The sequence below is a fragment of the Silurus meridionalis genome, chromosome 17 (assembly GCF_014805685.1).
Source record: "Silurus meridionalis isolate SWU-2019-XX chromosome 17, ASM1480568v1, whole genome shotgun sequence".
In the NCBI taxonomy this organism is placed as follows: Eukaryota; Metazoa; Chordata; class Actinopteri; order Siluriformes; family Siluridae; genus Silurus; species Silurus meridionalis.
Genome location: NC_060900.1, coordinates 27367669 through 27381141, shown reverse-complemented (window position 1 = coordinate 27381141; position 13473 = coordinate 27367669).

Below are 13473 nucleotides of genomic sequence, written 5' to 3'. Positions count from 1 at the left end.
ATCGAAAACAAAAGAACTTGTCATACCTGTGTTGGTAATGAGGGGCAGAGAGCTTGGTCATCTTATTATCGGATACAACGTGATTGAGCAAATGATGAACACCAAGGATTTAACTCCTATGATGTCATCGTGTCTTATAAAGGATTTTATAGTATTTTTAAAAACTACAAAAGAGTAAAGAAGTTTCACAAAATATCAACTCGCACGAATACAGACACCCGTATCCAGAGCGACATACATTTATTTCATTCATACATTTAAGCAGTTGTTGGGTTAAGGGCCTTGCTCAGGGGCCCATTTTTGCTGTTGCTCGGATTTGAACTCGTGGATCCCAAAAGTCCAAAACTTTAATCACTGAACTTCTCCCCAGAGAGGGAGAGAGGGAGAGAGGGAGGGAGGGAGGGATGGATGGATGGATGGATGTGTAGGACGTATGTGTAGGACGTCTTTGGATAGCATGAAATTTTACCTTCACAAGACCAAAACCTGTTCCAGCACATTGCTTTTCACTGGGGGTGGAGTGGAAGATCTCCTGCTACAGAGCTACAACACTATTGAACACCTTTTATCTGTGAGTTCAGCAGCAGGAAAAGAGATTCACTCACCATGCAAACACATGGAGTAAAAAACAACCAGCACCACTTCATCCAAGGGAAAGGCCGGTAACTGATCATACGGGCAATGTCATCCATAAACCTATCAGCACCTGCACACACACACACACACACACACACACACACACACACACACACACACACACACAATGCCTGCCACAACAGGGTCATTCCACTGGCAGAGTAAAAATCAAAAAGTAGGAAGACATACATCCCTTCCTACACACACACACACACACACACACACACACACACACAGGAAAAATTAAAGCCAGTTTCATCGAGTGCATATTAAATACCTCATACATGATAATGGAAAGCTTTATCTCCACACTTACCTGTGTAACCATGGAGAGATCTATAATAAAAGACAAGATGCAGCAGGACCCCACAATAATTTCACGTTTGCTATAACGTGAAGGGAGCAGATCCAGGATGCCAGTGATGAAGCCTTCAACTCCAACAAACTGGACGAGGAGAAGAGACACGTCAAATTACGCAGTGAATTAGTGGTTAGACTTCTAATCAGAAGGTCATGAGAATAAAATTTGAATAGAAAATTCTTACAAATGTAAATGCTTTTATTTAATTTTTCCATTTATAAAATGATATTTAATCCATTTGATTCTTGACAAATAAATCGATCACTAAATGTAATCAATATAATAAAAATGTATTGCATTCATTTGATTTATTTTATTTAATTCTGATGTATTTTACACTGTTAAAAAAAGTTTTTTTATGTGTGTATTTTTTTTATAGAAATGTACCTTTTTTTCAACTTACAACAAAATGCCTGTTGTTTTACATATATTTTCTGTATTTTAACATTCCATCATTAAATTGATCAAAAATTCATTGTATTTCAATATTATAGAAATTTTCTTTTTTTTTTTTTTTTAAAGAAATTCGCTGTATTTTCACAGAGTAATTTGTATTTTTACATAGAATGATATCTAATATTTACAGATTATTCTTGAAATAATTAAGTCAGTGTTTTTATTACCATTGAAGACAGTTAATCATATGAAGGTTAAAGCGAAGTTATTGTCAAATAATAGTGTTTTTACATACAGTAAAATTATGCAGTGTTTCTTTTACTACTCTTTTAAGCTTGTCTTGCAAATAAATGCTCCTATTAACAATTCTTTGGCATTTTATTATTTTCCCAAAGGTCCTAACTACATATATGTCTGTTTTTCCACCCTAAATTATTATTCATTAAAATGTGGTATTTGCCCGTGTCCCAGTAAACAAAAAGTTAATAATTTAGGTTTTTGTGGTTTATATTTTTTCAGTAACAATTCTTACAATATCTAAAAATCTAATTAAATATAATACAATATAATGTTTAAAAAATTACACAGAACTCAAATCTGAAATACTACAAACTTGGTTTTTATTATTATTATTATTATTATTAAAAATAAGGCAGTATGGAAAGTTCCTATTTTTTATATTTTCTAACTAAAAAACCTCACGTTAACATTTTTAAACAGTAAAGAACTCAAAATAATTCGCTTCTTTAAAATCATCAAATATAAAAATAAAAGCAATACAATAAAATAAAAAAGCAACCTTTAACCTGCACTTAAAAACATCAATAGTGCCAACCAACAAAACACTTTTTGGATTCCTTGCACGGGTTCTCCTAGTCTCCTAGACCAACGCTGCTCAGATCATCCTGCTAGTTGGTTCCCAAACCGCCATTAAAGAAAACTAAGATGATGATTTCGGTTCGGCTCCGCGCGTGCGCATACTGACACAAATTCAAAATTGCCGCCGAATTAGCTCCGCCCACAACGGTTTGAATGAGTTTCAGGCTGTTCCTCTGGGAAATGTTTAAGATAATAACACGCTTTTTCACTACAAGAATCTGAGGATTCTACAGAAGACATCAAGCTGACTGAGGGACGTGTTTCAAACATGTGAAGCACATTTCATAGTGACTGCGCATTTCTGTTGTTAAATGTAGTTTTGAAGTGAAAACGTGCAGTATTTTGTACAGTCACATGATGACAGCTGCAGGGTGAAACACTGAATGAAAGAAGATCTTGGCTGGAGAAGTAAACTGTCATTACATATTGAATCGTGTGGATTGTGAAAATGTGCTAGAAGCTTAGACAGTTCCAGACAGTAACAACCCTGTGTTCTACAATGAAGCAGCTAAGTCACAGTAAGTTCTATAAATGTACGTGAACCTTTCCAGCTGATCTTTTGGATCATTGTCTCAGTGGAACATATGTATGTAATGTGTGACTGCAATACAAAGTCATAAATATTGTTCTTGGTTTTAGGTCGTGTGGAGAAACTGTGGAGCTCTACAGCAGAAAAGCATGCCAAAGGTGTGTAGCACAAATCCACTTTTTTGTTGTTATTATTTGTAGTAGTAGTTTAATCTTTCTGCATAGGTCATGAGGGTGAGGGCTTAGAGTAGGGCTGTTCTTCAGAAACAAATTTCCAGCAACTTTTGCATATTTTAAACACTTTCCAGCAGTGACTGTATGATTTTAAGATCAATCTTTTCACACTGAGGACAATTAAGTGACTCAAACGCAACTGTAAAAAAGGTGCAAACATTCACTGATGCTACAGAAAGAAACATGATGAATTACAAGCAATGAAACATGATGTTAAGAGTTTTCTTGTTTTATTTGTCTTTTCCATTTAGTACTGCCCTTCAGAACAGAAGACTTGCATATTTCCTGGAAGGCAAATTAAGAACAATTTACCTCGATCTTCAAATTCAAAAGTTTTCACCCCCAGCTCTTAATGCATTGTTTCCTTCTGGAGCATTAAATGTAAATGTTGGCACCTTTTTAAATAGTTGTGTTTGAGTTCCTCAGTTCTTCTCTGTGTGAAAAGATGGATCTCAAAATCAGTCACTGCTGGAAAGGGTTCAAATATGCAAAAGATGCTGGAAAACTGAAGACACTGCGGTCGGCTACTTGTAGGATTTTTCTGAAAAAAAGTGCTCAAGTTGAACTATTCACAACAGAAAAGGGACTCGTGAACAACCGTCACAAAACAAAAGAACAATCGTAGATCATCTATATAACCATTCAGACCTTTTATAAACCATTTAGGTTCATAAAGGTAGTTATTTTAATCATTTTAGACATGTTTTGACTTGTGGACCGTATGGAAACATCGTTGATGTCAAATATCTTAGTCAGGACAATAAAAAAAACTTTTATTCGGCTTCTCCCATTAGGGGGCGCTACAGCGGACCATCTGCATGTTTGATTCGGCACATGTTTTTACGCTGGATCCCCTTCCTAATGCAACCCTCCCCATTTATCCGGGCTTGGGACCGGCACTAAGAGTGGCTGGGGTCGGATCCCTGACCGGGGATCGAACCCGGCCCGCAGCGTTGAGAGTGCCGCATCCTAACCACTAGACCACCAGGGACCAGTACTAAATATAAAATAACATGCATATTGTATGATCCCTCTTTTGTTAAAATTATTCACATTTTTGCAGGTTCTGCGCGGGATTCCAAAACATTTGTGAGTCATGACAATGGGTCTGTCATTTAGAAACATGGCTTTTCATATTACCGCTATTGAAATAACTTATTTCTCTCTCTCTCTCTCTCTCTCTCTCTCTCTCTCTCTCTCTCTCTCATTTCAGCTGGATGTCCCGACAGTTGCTGCTCTCATCTTTGCCTCCTGGACAGAAATATTTTGCTGTATGTTGAATGATCATCAACTCAACCCTGCCAAGACAGAACTGCTCATGTTTTCAGCTGATCTAACTTGGTGTTATTGTTGACGCATATATAAATTGCACCGGCCCGATCCTGCAGATTTGCCCTGTAAAACATTATGAAGATCAGACTCTTTGTTTTGGGCCATGCTACAGAACTTCCTGTCCAAGCTCTTGTTCTCTTCAAACTGGACTGTTGTATTGCTCTCTTAGCAGACTTTCCAGCATCTACTACCAAGCCTCTGCAGCTAATCCAGCCTATGGCACTGAGACTGATCTTCAACAAGCTGAAGAGTGCACATCACTTTTTTTTATTTTTTATATAAACTGCTGTGTCTACTGTGTCAGACTAACTTGGATTTGGTATGTTGCTTTGGATAAAATCTCATTGTAAATGTATAAAGGTATACAGCAATTGCCATGTAATGTAGGTATTTTTTGCATGCTCTAACTTATTTTCTATAATTGGATTGTTCATTTAACTTGACATACAGTGCTTCTGTTCAATTATTAATACTGTGAATGTGCAGGTTCCTTTTATAAGTACGGAATATACAGTGGAGCTCATTGCTCTACTGTCCAAACATGTTCAACTGTAATATGTGTGGAAAATGAACTATTAAGACGTATCTACAGACGTTTGTGTGTGTATTATGAATTGAGTATATTTTTATACAACATTTTTTGATTATTGTAATTAATGATATCTGTATTTATACAGTAAATGCCTTTTAATTTACAGAGATTAAATCTACAAACCTTTTTCAAATATGTGCTTTCTGGATTTATTTCATCGTTATTGTACATGAGGAAAACTATACTTTTACAATAAATTAATGTAAATGGACAGATCAGTTTTATAAAATAACAAATTAAATCCTTAAATTGATGGTGATTAACCTGACAGTTGGTTGTTTTTCTGTTATTTGACATAATTTATCTGTTTTTCTATAGTTAAAAAAAATATTTATCAACAGTAATATTCTGTAATTTGAGTACTTTTGACCATTAAGTCTATTCTGTATTTTTACAGTTTTTTTGCTAGTAATTTAGTGAAATGGTAATTTCTGTAATTTAACGGATTATCTCTGGAAGCCCTGCTGCCAGTCTTTTTACCGTTTTTTTTACAGATTTTTTTTAACAGTGTAGATTTTAAAATATTTATATATTTAATACAAAATACATCATGCAGATGCACTGGGACACGTCATCAGTGATGTATGCTGGGTTCATTGGGTGTTTCGGGTCTTTCAACATCAGACACCCTCGTCCAGGTGACCCAGCCGGGGTTGATCAGACTCCGGCCTGTGTCCCAGTAGCAATTGCCCACGGTTCTGCCCTCTTAATCCAAAGCCATCTAGTGGCTTTCTCTGCGGCTTCAGTTGCGGTTCTAATCGCCTTCCTCTTTGCCTCCCCAGTAATTCCTAGTAGAGTGAGCACTTTGCAGAGTGAACGCCCTGCAAAACCTCTACAGCCCACCTCCAATGGCTCACACCGAGTCAAATGATGAAAACAAAAATATTTTTACACAGGATTTTACAGAAGGTCTGAATTGCAGCTTCCGATCTTCCCAACGTACGTTTATTTAGTAATAATTATCAATCCAGTTTAAATGATTATTATTATTATTAAATTATTCCACACAGCGTAGGAGAGAAAATCTCAACCTGTTTGAGGTATTAGTGATGTCAGCTTGGGTTGTGGATTGGAACGTTCCAAAATAAAATGCTGTGTGGTGTCAATAAATACATAATACACCGTTATTGTAAGATCTTTATATTGATAGAGAATGTATAGAGAGAACTCTACAGAGAGACAGAGAGTAACTCTGTATTAAGAACGGTGTAGTGAGAACTTTATAGTAAGATCTCTATAGTGAGAACTGCATTTTTTAAACTCTATAGTGAGAAATGTAATAATTCTCTAGTAGGAACCCTATAGTGAGAACTCTGTAGTGAGAACCCTATAGTGAGAACTTTATAGTGAGAACCCTATAGTGAGAACTCTGTAGTGAGAACTCTGTAGTGAGAACTGTATAGTGAGAACTCTATAGTGAGAACTCTATGGTGGAAATATTATGGTGAGAACTCTTAGTGAGAACTTTATATAAGAACTGTACAGTAAGAACTCTAGTGGAAACTGTATAGTGAGAACAGTATAGTAATAACTTTACAGTGAGAACTCTGTAGTGAGAACTTTATATGAGAACTGTATAGTGAGAACTCTATAGTGAGAACTCTTTAGTGAGAACTTTATATGAGAACTGTATAGTGAGAACTCTATATTAAGAGTTCTATATTATATTCGGAGACAAAAAGAAAAGCAGAGACGCACGAGTGTTGCCATGGAGTTAGTTGGTTTATTGCCAGTTGTTGCTCTGATATGGGTGAGTGCAACACGTCCTCACTCCCAACTCGTCACATATGGACGCTTGGGCAGGATCCCCTGGAGTCACATTTTGACGCACTGGGTATCCCTTTAGCGTCGTTTTTCAATGTGCAGGGATTCTCATAGACTTCTGTAGATCTCTGAACAGAAACCTGCAGCATTGAATTTTGACGTGTTGGGGAACCAGACTGCAGTCCGTTTTGTGTTATGAACGGGATCGGGACTACGATAAATAAGAATTAAAAACAATAGCTTGCTATAAATTAATTATGGCAGGGCTACTCAATCCAGGTCATGGTTTCTTTTTCCCACATTTTCTATCTCTAAAACTGCCTCTTTCTCACCAACTACTTGCATGTCTTCCCTCACCACGTTTATTTATTTATTTATTTATTTATTTATTTATTTATAAGGATTTATTTATTTATTTATGTATTAATAAATTCATCAGTGGTGCTGACGTCATTGTATGAGGATCCCATGCTTCACTGCGATTTTCCACTCGGTAAGTAGAACAGTTCATTAATATAACTGGGAACAATCCCTACAATTTACTGAACAAAAACTTCAATCAGATGAAGAAGTTGTGTTTAGAAGCTGTAGAAGTGAAAGGAAGCAGTTTTGTGATGCAGTAAATCACAGCAGACATTATAAAAATATAACTTGCTGCACCAAATGTGTAGTAGCAGGCTAAGATAGCTAATTACATTCAAGTTTGTTTATTTGTTTTTCCACATTTAATCATGCAAAGAAATAGAGGAGATTGTATGATATTTGGAAATTGTGTGTTTTAAGTTACCAAAATGACAGTAGCACTTTAATACTTTAGCCATTTATAAATGTATAGATGAGGAACAGGGTTGCCAGATAGGTGTGTTTTCCAGTAATTGTTCACAAATCCACACAAAAAACTCTAGTAAATACACCATTCTTAGCAATAACAATACAAATTAATGTCAACAATTAATTAATTATAAAAACCAACAATACTGTGGAGCATCACATATTTACAATATAATAAAGCAAATTAAGCGTTCTTGTCTAAAGAAGGTTAGGTTAGTCATCTAGGTTAGGTTAGGTGTTCAGGGTCACCAACATGGTGCCACATGAGTCGCCCGCTTTTCTAAAAAATAACTGTTTCCTACTTTGTTAAATCATTGTTGATAATTATTGTGAGAAATCATTAACATGATCAGTGTCTTCACATAGATGAATATCATTAATTTTTAATAATAACATAATATATGGTAAATTGAGCAAATTTGTTATTTCAGATCAAACTGAAAACTGTGTGTATTAAACTGGTAGCACTTCACATTAATCGGTACCCAAGAAGCAGCTCTCAGTTTCAAAAAGGTTGGTGACCCCTGGTGTAGGTCATCTAGGGTTAGGGTGTAGGTCATCTGCCAACACTGATGAAGAAAATATTGGTAAAAATGTAAGGTTTTCTATTCTGAATTCTAAATCTTTTTTTTTCTCTTATCAGGTCTTTTAGATTTGCTAGCTTCGAACATTCCTCTTTTATTTTAATCCCCTTACAACACACACACACACACACACACACTAGCAAAAGGCACTTTTAAGAGCCACGTCTGTCTTGTTAACCTGCTCTCTCTCTCTCTCTCTCTCTCTCTCTCTCTCTCTCTCTCTCACTGTTTACATCTGTAGATGTTATATCTGTCTATCTTTCTGTATATTTCTGTGTATATTTCTGTATATTTCTTGTCAGATTATGACTAGGCCAAAATTCAGGCCCTGTCCATCAGTCTGTCATGAAAAGCAGAAATGCTGGGCGTATAATTGATTCTGCCCGTATTGCGGTAAGTAAAAATGCTAGTTTTTCACTTGTTATTTAAAGTGTCTATGTTTGTCATATAGTGAATATTATAGACTAGTACCAGTATGATGTCCTGTTCATAAACCCATTTAACTTAGTCTTCTTTGTTATGAAATAAAACTTATCTTTATGTTTAAGTTGTGTTAAAGACAAACAATAAGTTGTGTTCTCTGTCAAATAATGAATCAGTCATGTTGGCAATGGTAAAAATTTTGACTTTTTCTCAAATAATAAACTTTTTGAAACTGATTAAGGCCCTTTTTTTTGCATTGCACTCCATTGAATGACCTTAAAATAAAATTGCTTTATACAGAATGAATGCACTTGATAATGCAGTGGGTTTAACTAATGTGTATGTGTAATGCTTAACTGCTTTTAATCATTTCAGGTGCGGAAACTTGAGGCAGTGGGTTACAAGCCTATTTTATTTATTGGCAAACAAGATAAAAAGAATTCAAATAGGTGGGTTGCAGACAATCACCCATCTGCTCCCCACTCCTGTCACAAGAAATTTTTTAAATAAGATGAGGACAGCATATGAATTTATCTTGACTAAGGGTAGGAGCAAGATTTTTGTTCAGAAATAATAATTAGTATTTAAAATTTGTTTTTTTGTTTGTTAATATGTACAGATATAAAATTAATGTAAACTTGTATTAAAGCAACCTCTACAGCACAGCAGCTGGACAATGACATCCCCATAGCAAAGCAGCACAAAAGCCCCAGTCAGGAGCAGTGCAACAGTGCCATTTTGGAGTCGGAGAGCCTCACGGTGGAGCAGTCGGAGACCCTCACAGTGAAGCAGTCGGAGAGCCTCACGGTGGAGCAGTTGGAGAGCCTCACGGTGGAGCAGTCGGAGAGCATCACGGTGGAGCAGTCGGAGAGCCTTACGGTGGAGCAGCCGGTGAGCCTCACCGTGGAGCAGTCGGAGAGCCTCACGGTGGAGCAGCCGGTGAGCCTCACCGTGGAGCAGTCGGAGAGCCTCACGGTGGAGCAGTCGGAGAGCCTCACAGTGGCGCAGCCGGAAAGCCTTACAAAAAAGACCGAGACTCTATATACACTCAACCTTGTTTCTCTCTCTTCCCCATGTTCTCCAAATTCACTCTCTCCTAGCTCCTCTACTACTTCCTCAGCTGTTCTAACTTCACACTCTCCTCCACCTTCACTTCCATGTTCTAGGTCTTTGCAACAGAGGAGGAAAAGGACAAAAACCTTAATCGGTTCACTGCCACCTTCTGCCACCACTGTCTCTCCTCCATCGTTTATCACCACAGATCTCTCCCTTCCACAGTCTTGTTCTCCAACTGCTCCATCTTCCACCTCCCAGTCCTTGAGTCAGGAGGGGCCATATGTGAAGAAGGGAAGAAAAGGTACGTTTATTGGCAGTGGTGTACTTTAATCCACACTATTAATAAATTTGCTCTCAGACTAAGCTGACTTCATGCAAATGAGATTTATTCGGGTCATCAGGTTATTGATAGCCAATAAAAAGTATTTTGTTCTTTTTAGTTATTCAGCTGTGTTTACGTGTCCAATGTCCAAGGGCTGTGGTTATTGTCAATCACTGACTTAAGCTAAGAGGGCTTTGGAAAACCCGGCCCAGTATGTTTTGCTCGATCGACAAAAAGCAAGGGCATAGTCATTTGGACACAAATGGACAAGACCACAGATCACCTCACAAGTGAAATGATAACTATTAACTTGAATTCAACTGCAAACTTGACATTACTATATATATATATATCTGTGAGGTATATTTTCTAAGTTTGCTGCAGGATGAGTTTGTGATAAAGATGTGACTGTGGAAAGGGTTGATGATATTGATGATATGATTCAGTGTTGTTTTTGAGAAACACTGAGACAGCACAATTATATGCGTTGTCTGTTATGTGTCGAGCTCGAGTGTGTGTGTGTGTGTGTGCACGAGTGTGTGTGTGTGTGTGTGTGTGTGTGTGTGTGTGAATGTGTGTGTGCGCGAGTGTGTGTGTGTGTGTGTGCTTTATGTGTTAGATTTCAGTATTTTCTGCTGACCACCCAGGGACCAAACACGACTGAATTGAGCGTCTGGAGAGTTCCTCCCCTTTCCCTGATTTCCACTTCATTCCACAGCACCCTGGGATGGTCAGCTGATAAAATGTAAATTTAAAATTTAAAATAAAATGTTGTTTAGTCATTGTACGTGGAAAAGTAAAGAAAAAAAAACCTACATAAAAAAATAAAAAAACGTGTTCTGGACAGTAGCTTCGTCCCAAAGACTCGCTCACTGCAATCGAACTGTTGTTTGTTCCGGGTTAATGTTGTGTCTTCATCGAGAGCGTTTTAGAAAAATCTAAAAAAGAATCTGATTTTTCTTTTCAATCAGAACGTTTTTACTGTATTTGAATACGCCGATTAATTAATTAATAAATGAATAATAAAACGTCTGTATCTGAATTCCTCTATATTTCTAAACGACTGACTTTTACTCTTTTAGAAATGAAAAGCTGTAAAATGTAAATCTGTAATCAAAATCTTTCAATTCAGTGTTTGATTTTAAGTGTTTTACCAGTTTAATTAACCAGAATTAACATGTTTTTAAGTAAATAAATTCTAGCGGATCAGCAGTGATTATCTTTGTTCGGAATAGTGAACTCTTCAATAGAATACCATAAACTTTTGGCTTCAGAGTTTCGAATCCAGTTCTAACTCGAGAAAGTTCTTATCTTTTGATAATATATTACAGCACGTTATATTGTTGGTGGAGCGAAACGCTAAAGCTTTGGGTGGAGTTACTGTTTCGAAGGTTCTCTTACTAACGTAGTAAAAGTAGTGATGAACTCTTTCATCGTTGTGCTTGGTGACATGCCGTGAGCCGTACCCACAGTCTTCCATTCGTAAGCTGAAGTAGTAATAAACATAACGACTCGTGCTGTAACTAAAGTCATTGCTTGTGCAGGATTTGATCACTGATGATGTTAATGTTTGAAGGGCTTCATGCTTTACAACACTGTGACTGTGTGCTGAAGATCCACTCACCCATATCAGAGCAACAACTGGCAATAAACCAACTAACTCCATGGCAACACTCGTGCGTCTCGGCTTTTCTTTTTGTCTCTGAATATAATATAGAACTCTTAATATAGAGTTCTCACTATACAGTTCTCATACAAAGTTCTCAATGTACAGTTCTCACTAAAGAGTTCTCACTGTAAAGTTATTACTATACTGTTCTCACTATACAGTTTCCACTAGAGTTCTTACTGTACAGTGTTCATATAAAGTTCCCAATGTACAGTTCTCACTAAAGAGTTCCCACTATGGAGTTCTCACTGTAAAGTTCTTACTATACATTTCTTATAATTCTCACTATAAATTTCTCACTTTAGAGTTCTCACAGTTCTCACTATAGAGTTTTCACTATAGAGTTCTCAGCATAGGGGTCTCACTATAGAGTTCTCACTATAGAACTTTTACTATAGGGTTCTCACTATAAAGTGTTTACTATAGGGTTAGCGTAGCGTAGCGTAGCTTCCTGTGTTTGACTTGTTTGCCGCGAGTTCCGTGTTTGTATTTCTCTTCAAACAAACTTTACTATCTATCTATCCTTTTTTTTTCTCTCTCTCTCTCTTTTATTAATCCTTAATTGTTTTTGTCTTCCTGACTTGTGCCTGTAGTCAGTTAACTCGACTATCACTAGTGTTGACTATATTCATTGCCTCTCACTTTATCATATCTCTGTATATTCACTCTGTTCGCGATTATGAGCACTATGCCGGTTGTGTGTCTGCATTCGAGCACAGGTGAGGACTCGTTCGAGTTGCAAACAGTGGAGTTGGAAATGGAGGCTTTGGAGAAACAGATTCGCGAGCTGCATGCAAAGCATGCCCAGCTGCAAGAGCGGAAAGCTGCGCTGAAAACATCCTGGGCGGACGCGCACTCGTCCCAGGTAAACTCCTGGGTGGAACCTAAGGCTCCCAGCACCTCAACTCTGCGTGTTTCTCTGCCCAGGCCCAGCGCACCTACAACGCGGCCCGCCCAGGTATTAATCACTCCGGCACCGGTGCACCACGGACCCTGGATGCGGCAGCGGCGGAAGAGACAGGCCAAGCCCCGGTCAAAGACGTCTCCCCCGCCACCACCGGCCTTCGAGATCTCGACCGAGAACCGCTTCGCCCCTCTCCGCGAGACAGAACACGACACTGTGATTCTCGGAGATTCCATCGTCCGGCAAGGTAAGGTGCACACTCGCTGTTTTCCTGGTGCTCGTGTTCTCGATGTCGCTGCGCAGGTACCCGCAATCCTGAACGAGAACTTTGGAGCGGGCTGAGGCAAACGAAGCTCTTAAAGAGGGATTTCAGGATCCTGGTGGAGACGGTACGCACCCACAACAAGGATCATAGTGTCAGGACCTCTTCCCACTTACCAGCGAGGGGCTGAGAAGTTTAGTAGACTCCTTGCACTAAATGAATGGTTACAGTCATGGTGTCGAGAGCACAAACTTCTCTTTATTAATAACTGGAACTGTTTCTGGGAGCGTCCTAGGTTCTTCCGCCCTGATGGCCTGCACCCCAGCAGAGTTGGAGCAGCAGTGCTATCAGATAACATCTCTAGGATACTTCACACCATCTGACTGGTAAGACATCAGGAAATCTTTAACTATGAGAACACGAATACAACAGACCAAATAGTTACAAGTTCACACACAGTCCAGTTTATAGAAACCATCTCTATTCCTCGTGAAGCAAAACCAAGAATTAAATACACAAGATCCAGAAATAATCTTATTACAGTTAAAACTGAAAAATGCCAGATAAGCAAACATAACGAAGTTCTAACGTTTGATCTTTAATACATCAGTTTACTTGCACCCAAAGCACTGATTGTAAATGAGATGATCACAGAGAATAATCTCTTAGCACTCTGTCTCACTGAGACCTGGATTAAACC